The sequence below is a fragment of the Mirounga leonina genome, unplaced genomic scaffold, assembly GCF_011800145.1.
Source record: "Mirounga leonina isolate KUSES-001 unplaced genomic scaffold, KU_Mleo_1.0 Mir_115, whole genome shotgun sequence".
In the NCBI taxonomy this organism is placed as follows: domain Eukaryota; kingdom Metazoa; phylum Chordata; class Mammalia; order Carnivora; family Phocidae; genus Mirounga; species Mirounga leonina.
Genome location: NW_023270268.1, coordinates 68,266,593 through 68,281,014, shown reverse-complemented (window position 1 = coordinate 68,281,014; position 14,422 = coordinate 68,266,593). Strand labels below are relative to the sequence as shown.

The following is a 14,422-nucleotide window of genomic DNA, read 5'->3' as shown; positions in this document are numbered from 1 at the left end:
GGAGATGACTCTATTAAGAAATCAGTGAAGTTGGGAGGTTTCATTCCCAGGAAAAGTGGTTTGACTTTATAGTAGCTATTGCCTAGAGAAGACCCATGCATGGTGGCACAAAGTGACACTTCAAAAACAAGCTAGGACTATACATTTGTTTCATTTGGTGGCTCAGATAATGAACCCTAATTGTACTCAGTTTACTTAGTGAAGAGAGGATGTTTAGTGAAATACATGTGTCATTGATCAAAACTTAAAATATATATAAAAAAAATATACTATACTCATCATTTCTTGAAGTAAGAGTCTTTGCCAAGGTGCTGGTTGTGCAGTAAATAAGCCTCAGCTTAGAATCTTACTGAAATGCAAACCTTGCTTTCTTTGTGCTGTTTCCCTGTACACTCAACACAGTGTTTTGGAAACCTTCAGTTATCTAAATTCCCATCAGGTGACATTGTTTAATCTAACATTCTCTCTTTCATATGTGAAAACAGCTCTAAGGACAAACCTTGGAGATGCTTTGAACTCTCTGGTGGTTGGGAGGGAGTTTCCAATCTCTCTCCCTTTCCTCTGTCCCCCCTCCCCCCATTGTCAGGAAAAGCCTCTGGCAGCTTTCCCCCAACCCACCCTCCCACCCTACCCCAAGCCAGGGCACAAGGGGAAAGAACCTTTGACCTTGGCCAAAAAAAGTCACTGTCTAATCAGTGAGCATTTTAGTCCACCAGGAATCCACATGTGTAAAAGTTACTTGGAATGAACTTTTTTCTCATCGGTGTGAAAATTTAGGTCTTTGATATTGAGAGGAAAAGACTATGCTTTAAAATAACGAATACACCTATTTCAAATCTTGTGACGGAAGTATGAAAACAGAGCCCCTCACCTAAAAAGTCTGCAAAATATTTTATTTTGAAGACAGCAATAACTGAAAAAAAACAAAAACAAAAACAACCCAAAACGACAAAAAGGTTTCTTTCAGGTCACATCTTAAAAAGATCCTAGGATTATGCAAAGGTCTAAGACCCCCAACCCCCCTGCTTTCTGAGGGCCTTAGAAAGATCAACAATATGTTTTAAAAACTGAGGCGCCTCCCTTTTTAAAAACAACCCGCTGCATTCTTTTCCTCAATCATATTGTCCCATTATCACTCATCTAAGTTATACTTTATAAACTGCTTTGATGTGGTACACACATGCAAAAAGTACACAAAGTGGATAAACTTCTACTGTCAATGCTGCTGTAGAGGTATATATTTAGTAAACATTTAGTTACATTATTTTATTTTTGTGAAATGAGAACTGATCGACCAAACCTTTCAAACAGACCCACCAGACGATAAATACCACCATATGTTTGATTCACAGTACATTTGGGCATAAACATTTCAATTACAGCTTTGTGTTTAGTATCAAAAACCTTTTCTTGTGTGCGTGTGTTTTCTCTACAGATCCCGTGCTCTGGATTACATTCTGAAAATCGCTTATTACAGATAAAGCCCCTTTCCAGGTACGCTTCCGAGAAACATATGTATTTATGCACACAAAGGTGTGCGCAGATCTCTTCACAAACAAATGCCCATATGATGCCTGCGTCGCGCTCCCCTGCACATGCCCACCGCGTGGTGTGCCCCGCCAGCCACGCCGCGCAGCCCGGGGTGCCCATGGGGACAGGCTTGCCCCCGAACATGCGGGAGCCCCTCGGGCCTCCCCCGCAAACTTAACCGGCCTTTCCACTCCGGCTACGGCGAGAGCCTCCCCGCCCCCACCGGGCCTCGGGCCGCGCGGCCAACACCCAAGCCGCCCCGCACCCGGCTGCGCGCGGCGGTGGGGGTGGGGCGGCCAGTGCCCCGGCGGCGCCTCGCAGCGCCTGCGGGTCTTTATTTTTTTTAAAGACTGCGCCGCACCGTTCCAGCCCCCGCGCCGCCAGGGCGGGCGGGAGCGAGAGGAGCGAGGCCGGCGGAGGGGACCCACCCCCCCCGCCGCGCCGCCGCCGCCGCCCCCGCCCCCCCGTCCGCGGCGCCCCTCCCCCGCCGGCCCCTCCCCCGCGCGCCCGCCCGGCGCAGGCCGCTCGGGTTTGTTTTGCTGCGCGGCCGCCGCCGCCGCGGGCCTCGCGAGCTCATTTGTGCCTGGCTGGTCCCCATTCCTCTCTCCCCAGTGTTGAGTGTCTGAGCCGTTGGCTGCTCCGAACCGTTTGGCTCTTTCCCTTAGTAACAGCTTTTACCTTCTGCCTCAATTCCTCTCCCCGCTCGCGCCCTTCCCCCGCGCGCCGCCTCCCCCCGCCGCCGGCCGCGTGCGCCCCCGCCCCTCCCCCCGCGGCGGGAGCACCTCCGCTCGCCACCTGGGGACCCGCGCCGCGCTCCCCGCCCCCGCCCGCCCGGCGCCCATCCCCCGCGCCCTCCGCTCGCCGGGGTTATAATTGCCTCTCACCCCCCGGAGGGGTTATTTTGGGGGTGGTTGGAGGCGGCGGCGGCGGCGGCGAGGAGGGGAATTTCCTTGTGCCTCCATTCCCGGGAGGGGGGAGCGGCGTCGGAGGCCACCGTTTCCAGGTAAGCGCTGGGGGCCGGACCCCGGGGTGGGGGCGGCCGCGGGCCGGGGCTGGGGGCGCGGGCGGAGGCGGCCGGGGGGGCGCCGGGCCGCGGGGGGATGGGCGCAAGTGGAACATGCATTTTTCAACTTGGCCCTTTGGGGAGCTGGGGCTTTGGTGGGGGAGGGGGAGGCAGGGAAGGCATTTAGGGTGCCCCATCCCCCCTTTTTCGTCTCGGGCTTCTTTGAAATGCTCACGTGCCTGCCCACCCCCTACCCTTTCCTGATCTCGGGGGATCCTCACCCTTATGTTGTCCCCGAAAATGTGCACCTCGGCCTTCTCCCCCGCTTCCACCCTTCGTGCATCTACACCCCCTTTTTGTGTGTGTGTGTGGGGGGAGGCTTTCAGGAAAGAATTTGCAGCAAATTGAATCAAGGAGCCATCATGAGGCCGACTCTTTTATAGCCTATTTTTAGCAGAGGAGAGGGATCTTTTCGGTGCCTGTTATCCTGTTAGCAATGGAAATCTGCTCCCCTCCCCGGGCGCGTCCCCGGTGCAGGCGCGGCGACCCGGGCCGGCGTGCTGGGGGCTGCGGGCGGCTGTTGGGGCCGTGCGTCCCGGGCGGGGGCGCCGGCGGGGGAGGGGCGCGCGCCGCCGGGCCGCACTCCGGGACGTGTTTATTTGTAACTTAGCGCCTTTATCGTCTTAAGGAGGTATTTGTTAGAGCCTCTCTGAAGTTGGGCTCAGAAGTGTAGAATTGGCAAAGTTATTGCCAGCTTCCTGGTAAGTTTTGGGTGGCACAAAGTCACATTATTTTCTGACAGTGTAAAGGCCACGTTGTGAGGGTGGTTTCTCGGTAACTTCCTCTTTGCAACCGATGTCATTTTTTTTTTTAACAGAAGCAGACTTTTATTCAAGTGAAATTATTAATCTTAAATGGCAGCTCGAGGGAAACCATGCATGTGTTAACATGTTCAGTATTTTTGGAAGTTCCTGATTTGCTGAAAGAGGCATCACTTTGCAGTGGCAACCGAGATTAAATTTAGGTTGTGAAAATGGTGTGTTTCATGTAAAATTTGGGTTGTAATGGCTCTTAAAAGAATGCTCCTTTTACTAGGTTACCTAATAACATTCTCTAAAATAATTTGGTGATTACAAATGACAAGTGTCGGAAACTAGTTAAAAATTAGATTTTTTTCAGTATCTGGAGTTTACTTCATACTTAAAATCTTGGACCGTGCAGGCACCAAGGTGAGGAGTTTTAGAACCTATGTCATTTACAGCCGACTTAGGGAAGTTTACTATTGGTTTTCTTGTTTTCCAAAGAACCTTCTGTTGTCCTGAACAAGCTTGTTAATAAAATGTGGTGGGTGAAATGATAGGTTATTTTTAGTCTGAATTGCCTATCTCCCCCCCCCCCCCATGTAATTAAGTAATCATTTGCCTCCTCCTTTTTTCCTAAAGACTCCTTTATCAGATTGGATAATATAAGGCCCTGGTGGTGTTTTCATCTCCTTACTAAAGCAAATTATAAAAAATATCCTGGTTACACATTGAAGATACAGCCAAGTGACTTTTTGGCTTTCCCAGTGTGGTTCATTTTCATTTTTATTAAATAAGAGCTGTGCTACATTGGTGTATTTTAGTAATCCTTATTTCCTGGGACTGTGTGTTCTCACCATTTTAATAAGTTTATAGTCTAGGGAAATAGGGCAGCTTTGTCTCCATGAAAACTGTGTCTGTTGTGTTGTATCATGGGAGTTCATGACAAGCAAGCTTAGGAGATCATCATTGAGGGTTCTAGACATAGTTACCATTTACCTGTGGAGGATGTGTGGCGGAAAGAAAATATGCCTGAGAGTGGTTAGGCATGTGATGTGTGTTTATACTTTTTGCTCTGAAATCGTGTTTTCCTGCCTGTTTGGAATATGATTTTTTTTTCCAGTTTTCTGTAATGCCTTGTTTGGTGTATGTAACCACAACTATTAAATCCACAAATAACTTTTTTTTTTTTTTTGTGCTGTTTGAGTAGTTAGATTCAGACTTATAGAGCAAAATGCTATACTGTATGGAGTATTAAAACAAATGTATGTGGAGAAAGTTTTCCTTACTGTTACGGAACTTAATTAATGGACTTGTTCATGGCTTAAAAATTGTTGCAAGGGTCACCATCAGTTTATAAGATTGTTTTCTTCTGTCAGATACCAACTTTGGTTATTAATACGGGAGACACATGTGGTAAATTGTGTGGCCCTTTGTGGAGCTTGTATTTTTGCATTGGTTGCCTCAAAGAAGTGAGAAACAAAAATAACTTTTTACATGTGTCCAGGACTTTGTTACTGTGTTCTCAACATCTAATGAAGGTTTATCATGATTACCTTGATAATGTGCCCACCAAGAGAATAAGAAGTAACTAAATTCTGGGGGCCTTTCAAGCTAATAAGCAGAAAGGGCAAAAGCTTAATATAAATACAGGGGTTACTGATAAAAAGAGATGTGACTAATGGACCTTTGGAACAACAACCTGTTGAATAAATATATCTGTTCATATATAGCAATGAAATATAAGTACAACCTTGTCAAATGAATAGCTGACAAAGGAATTCTACTTGTACAAGTTAACTCCCACAGTATTACTACAAAGAATTTTTGACCTGATGCACTTTGATGAAGTTAGTAGAAATAATTTGTTGGGTTTATTCAATTCCTGTGTTTTTTATATAAAAGTTAGAGGAATGTAAAGGACAGTAAGTCAGGGGAGAGATGCCAGAAATATTGACACCATCCGGGACTGTATTTTTCTAGTACATGTGAATTTGACTCCTTTCATGAATAATATCTACAGTTAACTGAAAGGCAAAAAAAAGAAATCAGTAATATTAAGATGTTTATACGTTCCCATAGTATAGAAGGGTTAGGACCAAGGGCTGTTAAGTAAGAGTATGGTCCAGTTTGGAGACCACCATGGTGGTACCTCCTAACGCCAATAGAAACTTGAGGGTTTTAGCTATGTGAGAGAACTGATGCTGGAGAGGTTTACTATACACCACCTATGGGATTAGACTCCAGAAGAGTACAATTAATTACCCTGTAACCAAGAGCCAGAGGAAAGGGACTTCACTTGGGTTATGCTCTAGGAAAGGTGTGAGGTGCTTTCTGTGTCATACTTCAGGCTAATCCTATGAACTCTGCAGATAATGGAACAGAGAGGTACAAAGTTAATTCACTTGTCCAAGGCCACAGAGCAATCAAATGATGCATTAGGGTTCAAATCTAGGTCTGTCTAAACCCTAGTCTGTGCTCTTTCTAGATGACTGTAGCTGTGCCACATTTTTCCAGCTGTTTTGTCAGTTTTGTCTGTCAGTGTCCTTGCAGAAAATTAGCGTTTTTAATCAAATTTATAATTCTGAAGTTGGGCATCTCTACTAACTGGGTCAAGTAATTGCATGGATAAATGGAATTCATAGGACTCAAACATTATTGTATTTAACTCTATGGAACCATTTAATAAGGTGCAGTCTTCTTGCAAACTGCTGTGTTTCCTGTCTTAAGATTGACAGCGGTGAAGTAACCTCTCCCAAGTACTGGCAGCAGAAATAAGAAAATATGGTTTTATGCCTACAGTGAAGAAGGAAAAGCAAATAAGAGTATGCCTAACTATCTTTCCGAGTACGTATTCCTGAAAACTTGTGTAAGAACATCACATTAAAGCTTTTGTGTAGCATAATGGTCCATCAGGGGTCCTTGAGGCAAACTGCCTGGGTTCAAACTCAGGCTCCATCCCTTACTAGCTATGCAACATTGGGAGAGTAACTCCGTCTTTATCTCCGTTTCCTCTTCTGAGTAATGGGGACAGTCAACTTCGTAAAGTTGAGATTGAGAGAATTGTGCTGAGAATAGTGCTTGACATACAAGCATCATGGAAATGTAGGCTGTTCAGGATGATGATGATGGGTTTGGATTTGAAGTTTGCTTCTTTGTATTACATTTTATGTGCTTGTTGTTTATATTAGTGGGGACACTTCATAGAAAACATTTGGCGGTTTTATTTCCTGAGTAAAATATTTGAAATAAAGTTAGCTTAATGTTATTTACTCTTGAAGTTGTGATTGAAGGCTTACCTTGAAGGATTAGATTGGATTTAACGCCAAGTAGAACGATCTCAAGTTACATTGTGTAGGCACAGTGCTGGGTCTTTTGGGTGACTTTTATTGTTGTTCTTTTGTCAGTTGGGCATGGACTTCTTAAGTCTTGCACCATTTGAAACCTTTTCCAACTCTTTAAATAAAGGAATTTTGTTTTTCAGGGCTGGAGCAACCAGTACACCTAGGATCTCCTTTTTAGATTGGCGTGATGACTTTAAGTAGGTTATTGTTTTCTCCAGGCTTGACCTTTCATCTGTGTTCTTGTTCTATATTTTCAGCTGCTGTCAAGTCAGTTCTATTTGAAAGTTCTATTGCTCTGAAGTATCTGTAAGCCTTGTCTTATGTTCACTTCCCATTTTTTTTTTTACCATTTTTAATTCAGCAGTAATGTTAACTACTAATATAATTTATGTGTGAGGCCTACACAGCTTCTTTGACAAGGACTTTGACAATTTGAGTGGCTGATACCCAGATTTTAAGAGCTAGGAAACCTAGGCTCAGGGAGTAAGGGATGCACAGAGGGATTTAGGCCCAACGTGTCTGATTTTTAGGCCAGTGTTCTTAACTAGCAGTTTACGGTCCTCACTGTGAATGAATGAAAGACTGAATGAATGGTTTTAGATCTGAGTTATTACATTAATTTTCTTTCTTTTTTTTTTAAGATATTTATTTGAGAGAGAGAGCACAAGACCGGGTAGGGTCAGAGGGAGAAACAGACTCCCTGCTGAGCAGGGAGCCCGATGCGGGATCATGACCTGAGCCGAAGGCAGTCGCTTAACCAGCTGAGCCACCCAAGCGCCCATTACATTAATTTTCTAGTGGGTTGCTCTGTGCAGCGTTTCTTCTCCATTCTGTCTTCTGTAACTTCTTGGCAGTGTAATTTATTTAAAGTACTGATTTCATCATGTCAGTTCCTTTGCTCGAGAACCCATAATGGCTTCCCTTCGCTAACTGGATAGAGTTCATAAGCTTCAGTGGGGCTTTTAAGGCTCTTTTCTACCTATTCAGCTCTATTTCCCTCTCCTCCCCAACTGTGATTCTGGCCTGCCTAACGGAGACTGCAGTTTTGCCATTACTCCTCTGCTTTCACTCATGCTGTTCCTTCCCTTTGTCCTTTTTATAGTCTAGTTTCAGTCCTACTTCGCTGAACCTTTTTCTGGCCATCTTGACTCAGGATAGTTCTTCATTGAGATTCGCTTTTGTTTAGTGACTATCACAAACTCCATAATTATTCATTGTTTCATGGGTTTGTGTCCCGTCCATAGCCCCAACTACATGTTCCATTTCTTGAAGGAAAAGACTTTTTTTCTTACAGTGTTAGCAGAATTTTTGATTTTTGTACCTTACCATCTGTGTGTTAAAATGGATTGTTTCTACAGGGGTCCATGTTAAATAATAAGCAGTGACAGGTCCTCTAACACTGTTGCTGATGTGGCAGAAGTTTCTTTTTGAATTAGGCCTTCAAGGTTTAGGTGTACTATGGTAGCACTTAACTATTAATTTGAGTTTTAATGCTGCCAGTGTTGACAAGAAAGAAAAAAAAAACTTTATCAACATTTACAATGAAATGAAAATTGATAGTTTTGTCCTCTTAATCCTGGAATTGTAGCCATGACATTGGTGAAGAACCTAGTCTGGTTGGGAATCTTGTCACACCAGGTTGGCTTTATTTGGTTACATTTGTTATAATGAAACTTAAGGTTTTGGACTTTATTTTTTTTAATCTCCTTGGCTTTTTTTGCTCATTATTTTCTCTGTAGTGTGCCTAAGTAAGATGGTGTTTTTAGCTTTGTTTGACAGCATTCTGACCACATTGGAGTCTCATGTGAGTCATTACTGTGAGGGTATTAACATTCACGGTAGAGTGTATCTATTATATGGTGTAAGCGGGTTTAATCTACCAGAAGAAAGTCATCATAACCATCTCTCTTCAGTAGGTTTTTATGGTAAGGCTGTGCCATATCAGTTCTACACAACCTGGGTAATTTATTCTCAGGTGACTAATTTGGTATTACATACTTCTGAAATTTTTAATATTTGGAGTTCTAAAGTATGAGCTTTTCGGCATGATTTTATTTGCATCAAACAAAATGAGTTGGTTGTTACCCTGCTTTCTGAGAGCTTAGATTCTTAACTTAGAATTAATACAATCAAACTGTAAAGGTCATGTTGAAAGATCAACAATTAAATTTCAGTAAACATAGAGTATCCAGATTAAGGAAACGATTTATGTGAAATGAGTAATTTGACCAGTGAATGAGGAAGAGTAAGTATTGAATGTTTAAACTGGGGAGTTTGCCACCTGTTTTCCTGTTAAGCGATTGTAAATTTCTTTCAGGAGGTAGAACAGAAGAGCATGGAAAGCACAGGTCAGAGATGGTCATTCTAGTATCTTAATAGAGTAATTCTTCTTTATATGAAATTGTACTCTGGACTCCTCAACTTTTTTTTTCAGTGAGATGTTTAAAATTTTCAATTACCTTAAAACAAAAGCAGTGAAGAATTTTTACTTTTTAAGAACTAGATATCTGTGTACTTCTTGATATCTTCTTTATTTTGTCTGAGATCAAAGGTGGTATCAGTACTTTTCTTTCATTTTTTTTTTCATTGTGTCCTTTTCAGCACACTGTGTGATAGGACATTGTAATGAGGTAATCAGTTGTTAAGTGGATGTTTGCTTTTTTTGTTACTGTGCATCTACTTGAATGATGGGTAGCATTTTAACATGGATTCAGTATTAAACAAATGAATTTGTATCATTTTTTGCAAAGCCATAGTTAAATGGGTAAATCATTTAGTTTCTAGAAATGCATACTAAGAATGGTCATGTGAAGTGTTATGTAAAGTTAGAGCATTTATTCAAGCAAAACGTATATCGTCAATTCTTGTATTAAAATTGAGATTCATTTAATTTTATGTAATTGTTTTTGAGGGAGATCTACATAGAAAATTTATTTAAAGTATTTAAAGGCTAAAAATCTATAGCCTTACATAGAATAATAGAAAGCATTTGGCATTAGCATAAGCAAACACTTCCAGAGAAGTGATAGTAATAGTGTATTTTGCTAGTTACCTTCGACTGCTAATAGAATACAGCTTTTGGGTTAGCAAGAGATGTTTTATGCTTTTCCCTTAATTTGAACAGGCTAATTGGGTAGAGTGTATACTATTTTTGTTCCATTTCTGTTCTTCGGCTATCGGATGTCAGTAATTCACAGTATAAGGCAATTGGGTCATCTACTTTGGGTTTCTGAAATAAGGTAATGGAAATAGATATGAATGAATTTCCTTAATGTCTTTTTTTTTTCCCTGTATAATTTTTCTTTTATGGGATAGAATTTATCATACATGAGTGAATTTTTAGATGCTATTTGTAGCTGTAGTAGTGTTCTTTGGCACCTTTTTATATAAAAATGTGATATACTGTGTACTTAAACTTTCTCCCACTAAAGTGATGAGTTTTCTTTAAATCACCTTTCTCTGTCTTCATTAATAAGAAACGTACATTTGTGAGATCTTAGACTGAGGTTGGGAGTGGAGTGCAGTCTGTTACTGTGTCAGGAAAATAGTCTTCCTATTCTGTATTAAAAACTAACATGTTCTCATGGGGGGTGGGGTTGTTTCTTTGACCTTGAATTTCCTTCTGTCCTGCTAGCAGAGGTCACCAGTTTTAACATCTGGTGAGAGATGTTTTGTGTGAATTGTTCTCTTACAGATTTGTTTAGAATTGATGTTTATGACTTTGTTAGTATTTATAGGATTTTCTCAAAGATACAATAAGTGAAAAAACAGGGGCAGAAGATGTTGTAGTCTGCTGCCATTTTAGCTTAGAAAATGGGAGAAGAGTAGAAACGAGGACACAAACATGGGAGAGTGTATGAGTTATGTGTGTATGTTTTATATGCTTAGGATGACTCCAGAAAGATACACAGGAGACTAGGGGGTGGGGTTAGGATGGGGCAATCATGTGGTCAGATGTGGGAGAAACTTATTTTCATGTATAATCTTTTGAACTGAATTTTGCAATGCTAGTATTACCATTTTTAAAAAGTATTGATTTTGAAAAATCAAGGGATCCAGTTAGGAATTCTTAATCTTTCTGTTTCTTTCAATTGGACAATCAGAAGAAGAGAGAAAACTTATTTTTTCCCATGCTTTCAGACAGTTTTTAAAGAGCTGGAATTGTGTGTATTTCTGCAAATACCTATTTTTATTTCTCATATTTGTTGGCAAAATTAGAGCCACTGACTGATTACAAGCTGTTAGTTCTGCTTTATGATTGGGTCATCAGACCAGTTGAAGTACTTAGTGATAGTGATATGATTTCCAAGTCCCATCCAAAGGTCGATAATTAGGAATTAATTCAATGCAAATATTAGAAGGAGATGTTGGTTGTATAGAAGTATATAGATGTCTGATTTCAAAGGTGTTTTGCCAGGGGTTTGGAAATCTGGTGAGAATTGTGTTTCTTAAAATTCGGTAGTTGATTTTTAATAATTGTGATAGTCTTTGGTATAATGGGATTTGTGGGACTGTAGCTTCTGATATGGCACAGATCCTGCCATGACTTGTGAATTTAGATGTATGTATTGCTGACACAAAGGAGACAGATAAATTCAATTCTGATTCCATTTTAGGTTGCAGTTGGTGTTACTTGTTAATTGTTCATTGGCTGTTTAGTTTACTGTAAAAGGTTTTGCCTTCTAGTTGTGTTTATCATTTCAACTTAAGCTGGAAAATCTCAAGAGAAAGGTGGCACCTGTTTTTGTACATTTAATTCTGTTTCAGTGTGACCTGCTTTCATGAGAGTATTGCCTCTCTGGTGATAAGAGGGCTAGGTAGGGTGTGTGCCTGATCTTAGGTAATTAACTCTTACTGTATGTAGTATGTTACTGTGGTGAGAATCTCTGGAGCCTGGCATACCTGGCTTGTCACCCCTGCTTATTAGTTGTATGGTTTTGGAAAATTTTGTAACCATTCCATTTGGTTTCCACTGTGAAAAATGGAAATAAAGAGTAATTAATACTTTCCTTATAGAGCAGTTGTGAGGATTAAAATGTGAATATATGTAAAGCAGTTATCACAGGGCCCAGCACATAGGAAGTACTCAGTGATGCTTGCTACTACTTGGTGGCTTTGTTAGCTGCAGCAGCAACAGCTGTAGAGAGGGGCAGAAAAGTGACACTCCTTCTGTAAACCTGTCGTGACTTCCTGTGGCAACTGCAGAGGCCTGGATGGCTAGAATTTCCAATTCAGAGGGCTACAACTACATTTGGTGACTGAGCTTTTGTTGCTCTAATTCTCTAAAATGAGAATGTGGGGGCACCTGGCTGGCTCAGTTGGAGGAGCATGTGACTCTTGATCTCTGGGTTGTGAGTTCGAGCTCCATGTTGGGTGTAAGAGATTACTTAAATAAAAATAAAATTTAAAATGAGAATGTGTACTGTGTTTTGTCTCTAATACATATGTCACTTTATGTAATATTTTATATTGAGTTTGGTCATATCTTGGTATTTCAAGAAAAAAATGTTACTACTTTTCTTAAAAAAAAAAAAGTCTTTTTGCTTTGATCAGACTCTGCTCTGGCTCTCCAGTGGATGCTGCTTGTATGGATCAATTATTTCAAATACACATACTACATGTTATGCAAACTTTGACTTGGACTTCCAAATATATGACATAACAAGATATGTATATGTGCAAAAATACTGAAGTAAGTTTTAATAGCTGGTGCACAGTCATTTTCTGTAATCTTTCATTTAAAAACATGCTTTTATAAACTTCTAATTTGATTTTATTATTTTACAAGTGATAATGATTTTATTTACCGAGTTTAGAAAATACTAGTTTAAAGTAGTGTCAAATTTAATTCTCTAAGCTTTATGGATTTAGAATCAGTAATCAAAATTAGAAATAAATTTTCATTTTGAATGATAGAACGTAGCACATTTATTGGTGCTAATTTCTTTAGGTAGTATTCTGAGGCTCTATTAGGATTCTGAAGTTCTAATCCTCCAGTTTTGTTAAGTATGCATTCAAAGTTAGATACAAAGGATAAGGAAATTTGATTGCTAATAAAAGGGAATATAAGAATTTTTTTTTTTTTTTTGAGGTTAATCTGCAAACAGCTCTGGGTTAAGAACTCTGAATGTGTCTCATAAAGAACAGTAATTGAGGCACCTGAGTGGCTCACATGGTTAAACATCTGATTTTGGTTTAGGTCGTGATCTCAGGGTCCTGGGATCAAGCCCCACATCTGGCTCCTTGCTTGGAGAGGAGTCCGCTTGTCCCTCTCCCTCTGCCCCTCCCCCTGCTCCTGCAAGCGTGCATGTGCGTGCGCTCTCTCTCAACAAATAAGATCTTAAAAAAACAGAACAGTAATTATTAACAAAAGAATAACCATCATACTCAGTTTCTTACATTTCATTAAAGAAATTTGGATAGATTGTTTTATACAGTTTAAAAACTGACATACTACAGCATGTTGGCTGAATGAAGTTATATCATCTGATTGAAGATTAAGCTTCTTTCAGTGACAGTCTTAAATTGACATCCTGGCCTGTGACCACTAATCATCTGTTTCTAGCACAGACCTCTCCTTGATTGAATTGTTGGCTCCTGTCTCACTAGGCAGGGCCTTCTTTGAGGACAGTTGTGTTTCACATGTCTTTATCATTAGCATCTGGTACAGTGCTTGACATAGTCTTTCAGTGATAATTTAATAAATAATTTGTATTTGTAAGTGAAAGTTTTAAAATTCATCAACAATTTTTTTTGAGCCAGTGTGTCTCGCACACTGGGTGGGGGAGGGGCAGTGGGAGAGGGAGGATCTTTTAGCAGCCTCCACATGCAGCTCAGAGCCCCACACAGGCTCAATTCCATAACCCTGAGATCATGACCTGAGTCCATATCAAGAGTTGTATGCTTTACCCATAAAGCCATCCAGATGCCCCTCATCAACAGATTAAAAAAGTTACCAAGGGTGGTGCACTTAAAGATTATTTTCACTTTTCTCTGAAATGTTGTTAAAACAGGCAAGGTATTATGAAATGAGAAGAACAGAGAATTTATCTTAGAAGATTTTGCATTACCCTTTGTCTACTTGTCTGCAGGAAAGTTGTTTCAGTAGATAATGTAATCTTTTGTATCCTTAGACCCTCGCTTCTTGAATGTGGGTATGTTTTCTAATTTGGTGCTCCTCTACTTGGTTTGTTCCCTTTTTTGGGTCATATACTTTCATGAATAGCTGGTTGCCTTATTTATTTCTTCTAGTCTCGTTTGCCCTTCCTGTATTTTCTTTTCGATGACTCAAGTGTGTTCTGCTAGTAGATAACATTGGTTGGTTCATTTGGTCTGACAAATCAACGTAGAGGTGACTTCCTGCAAGTGAGAACTGGTAGTAACAGGAAGAGTGACTTGTTTTTTTAGATTGTGTGTAACAGCATACTAATGAGCTTTGATAAATATGATAAATGCACATGGTATAACTTACAGAAATGCATATATTGTTTTATAGAATACACAGTGGAAATATTGATATATACTGTTTTGCTTGGCACTATAAAAGGTGCTTAGTAAATGTCCGTTTTCTTCCCTGTTCCCCACCTAATGGGTTTTTCATCACTCTCCGTGTAAAATCTGAAAGTCCTTCCTTAGGCTGTGAGGGACCACTACCACTAATCTGCCCTGTGGCCACCTCACAATCCTTATCCTGTTTCACATCACCGTTCTTCCCCTTGTTCACTATGCCTGGCCATACCAGCTCC

The 14,422-nt window shown here is 40.8% G+C and overlaps 1 protein-coding gene across 4 annotated transcripts in view; it reads left to right on the top strand.

The window, feature by feature from the left end:
* The first annotated feature begins 1,475 nt into the window (after positions 1 to 1,475).
* Positions 1,476 to 14,422, top strand: part of TBL1XR1 (TBL1X receptor 1) — a 175,535-nt gene continuing 162,588 nt past the window's right edge. The window contains exon 1 of one of the 4 annotated variants that reach the window (XM_034999157.1): positions 1,476 to 1,494. The gene's annotated coding sequence lies outside the window, so the exon portion shown is untranslated. Of the gene's footprint in view, positions 1,495 to 2,432; positions 2,534 to 3,129; positions 3,295 to 14,422 lie in introns of those variants that run through there. The other 3 variants (XM_034999195.1, XM_034999142.1, XM_034999164.1) reach the window with 3 other exon arrangements.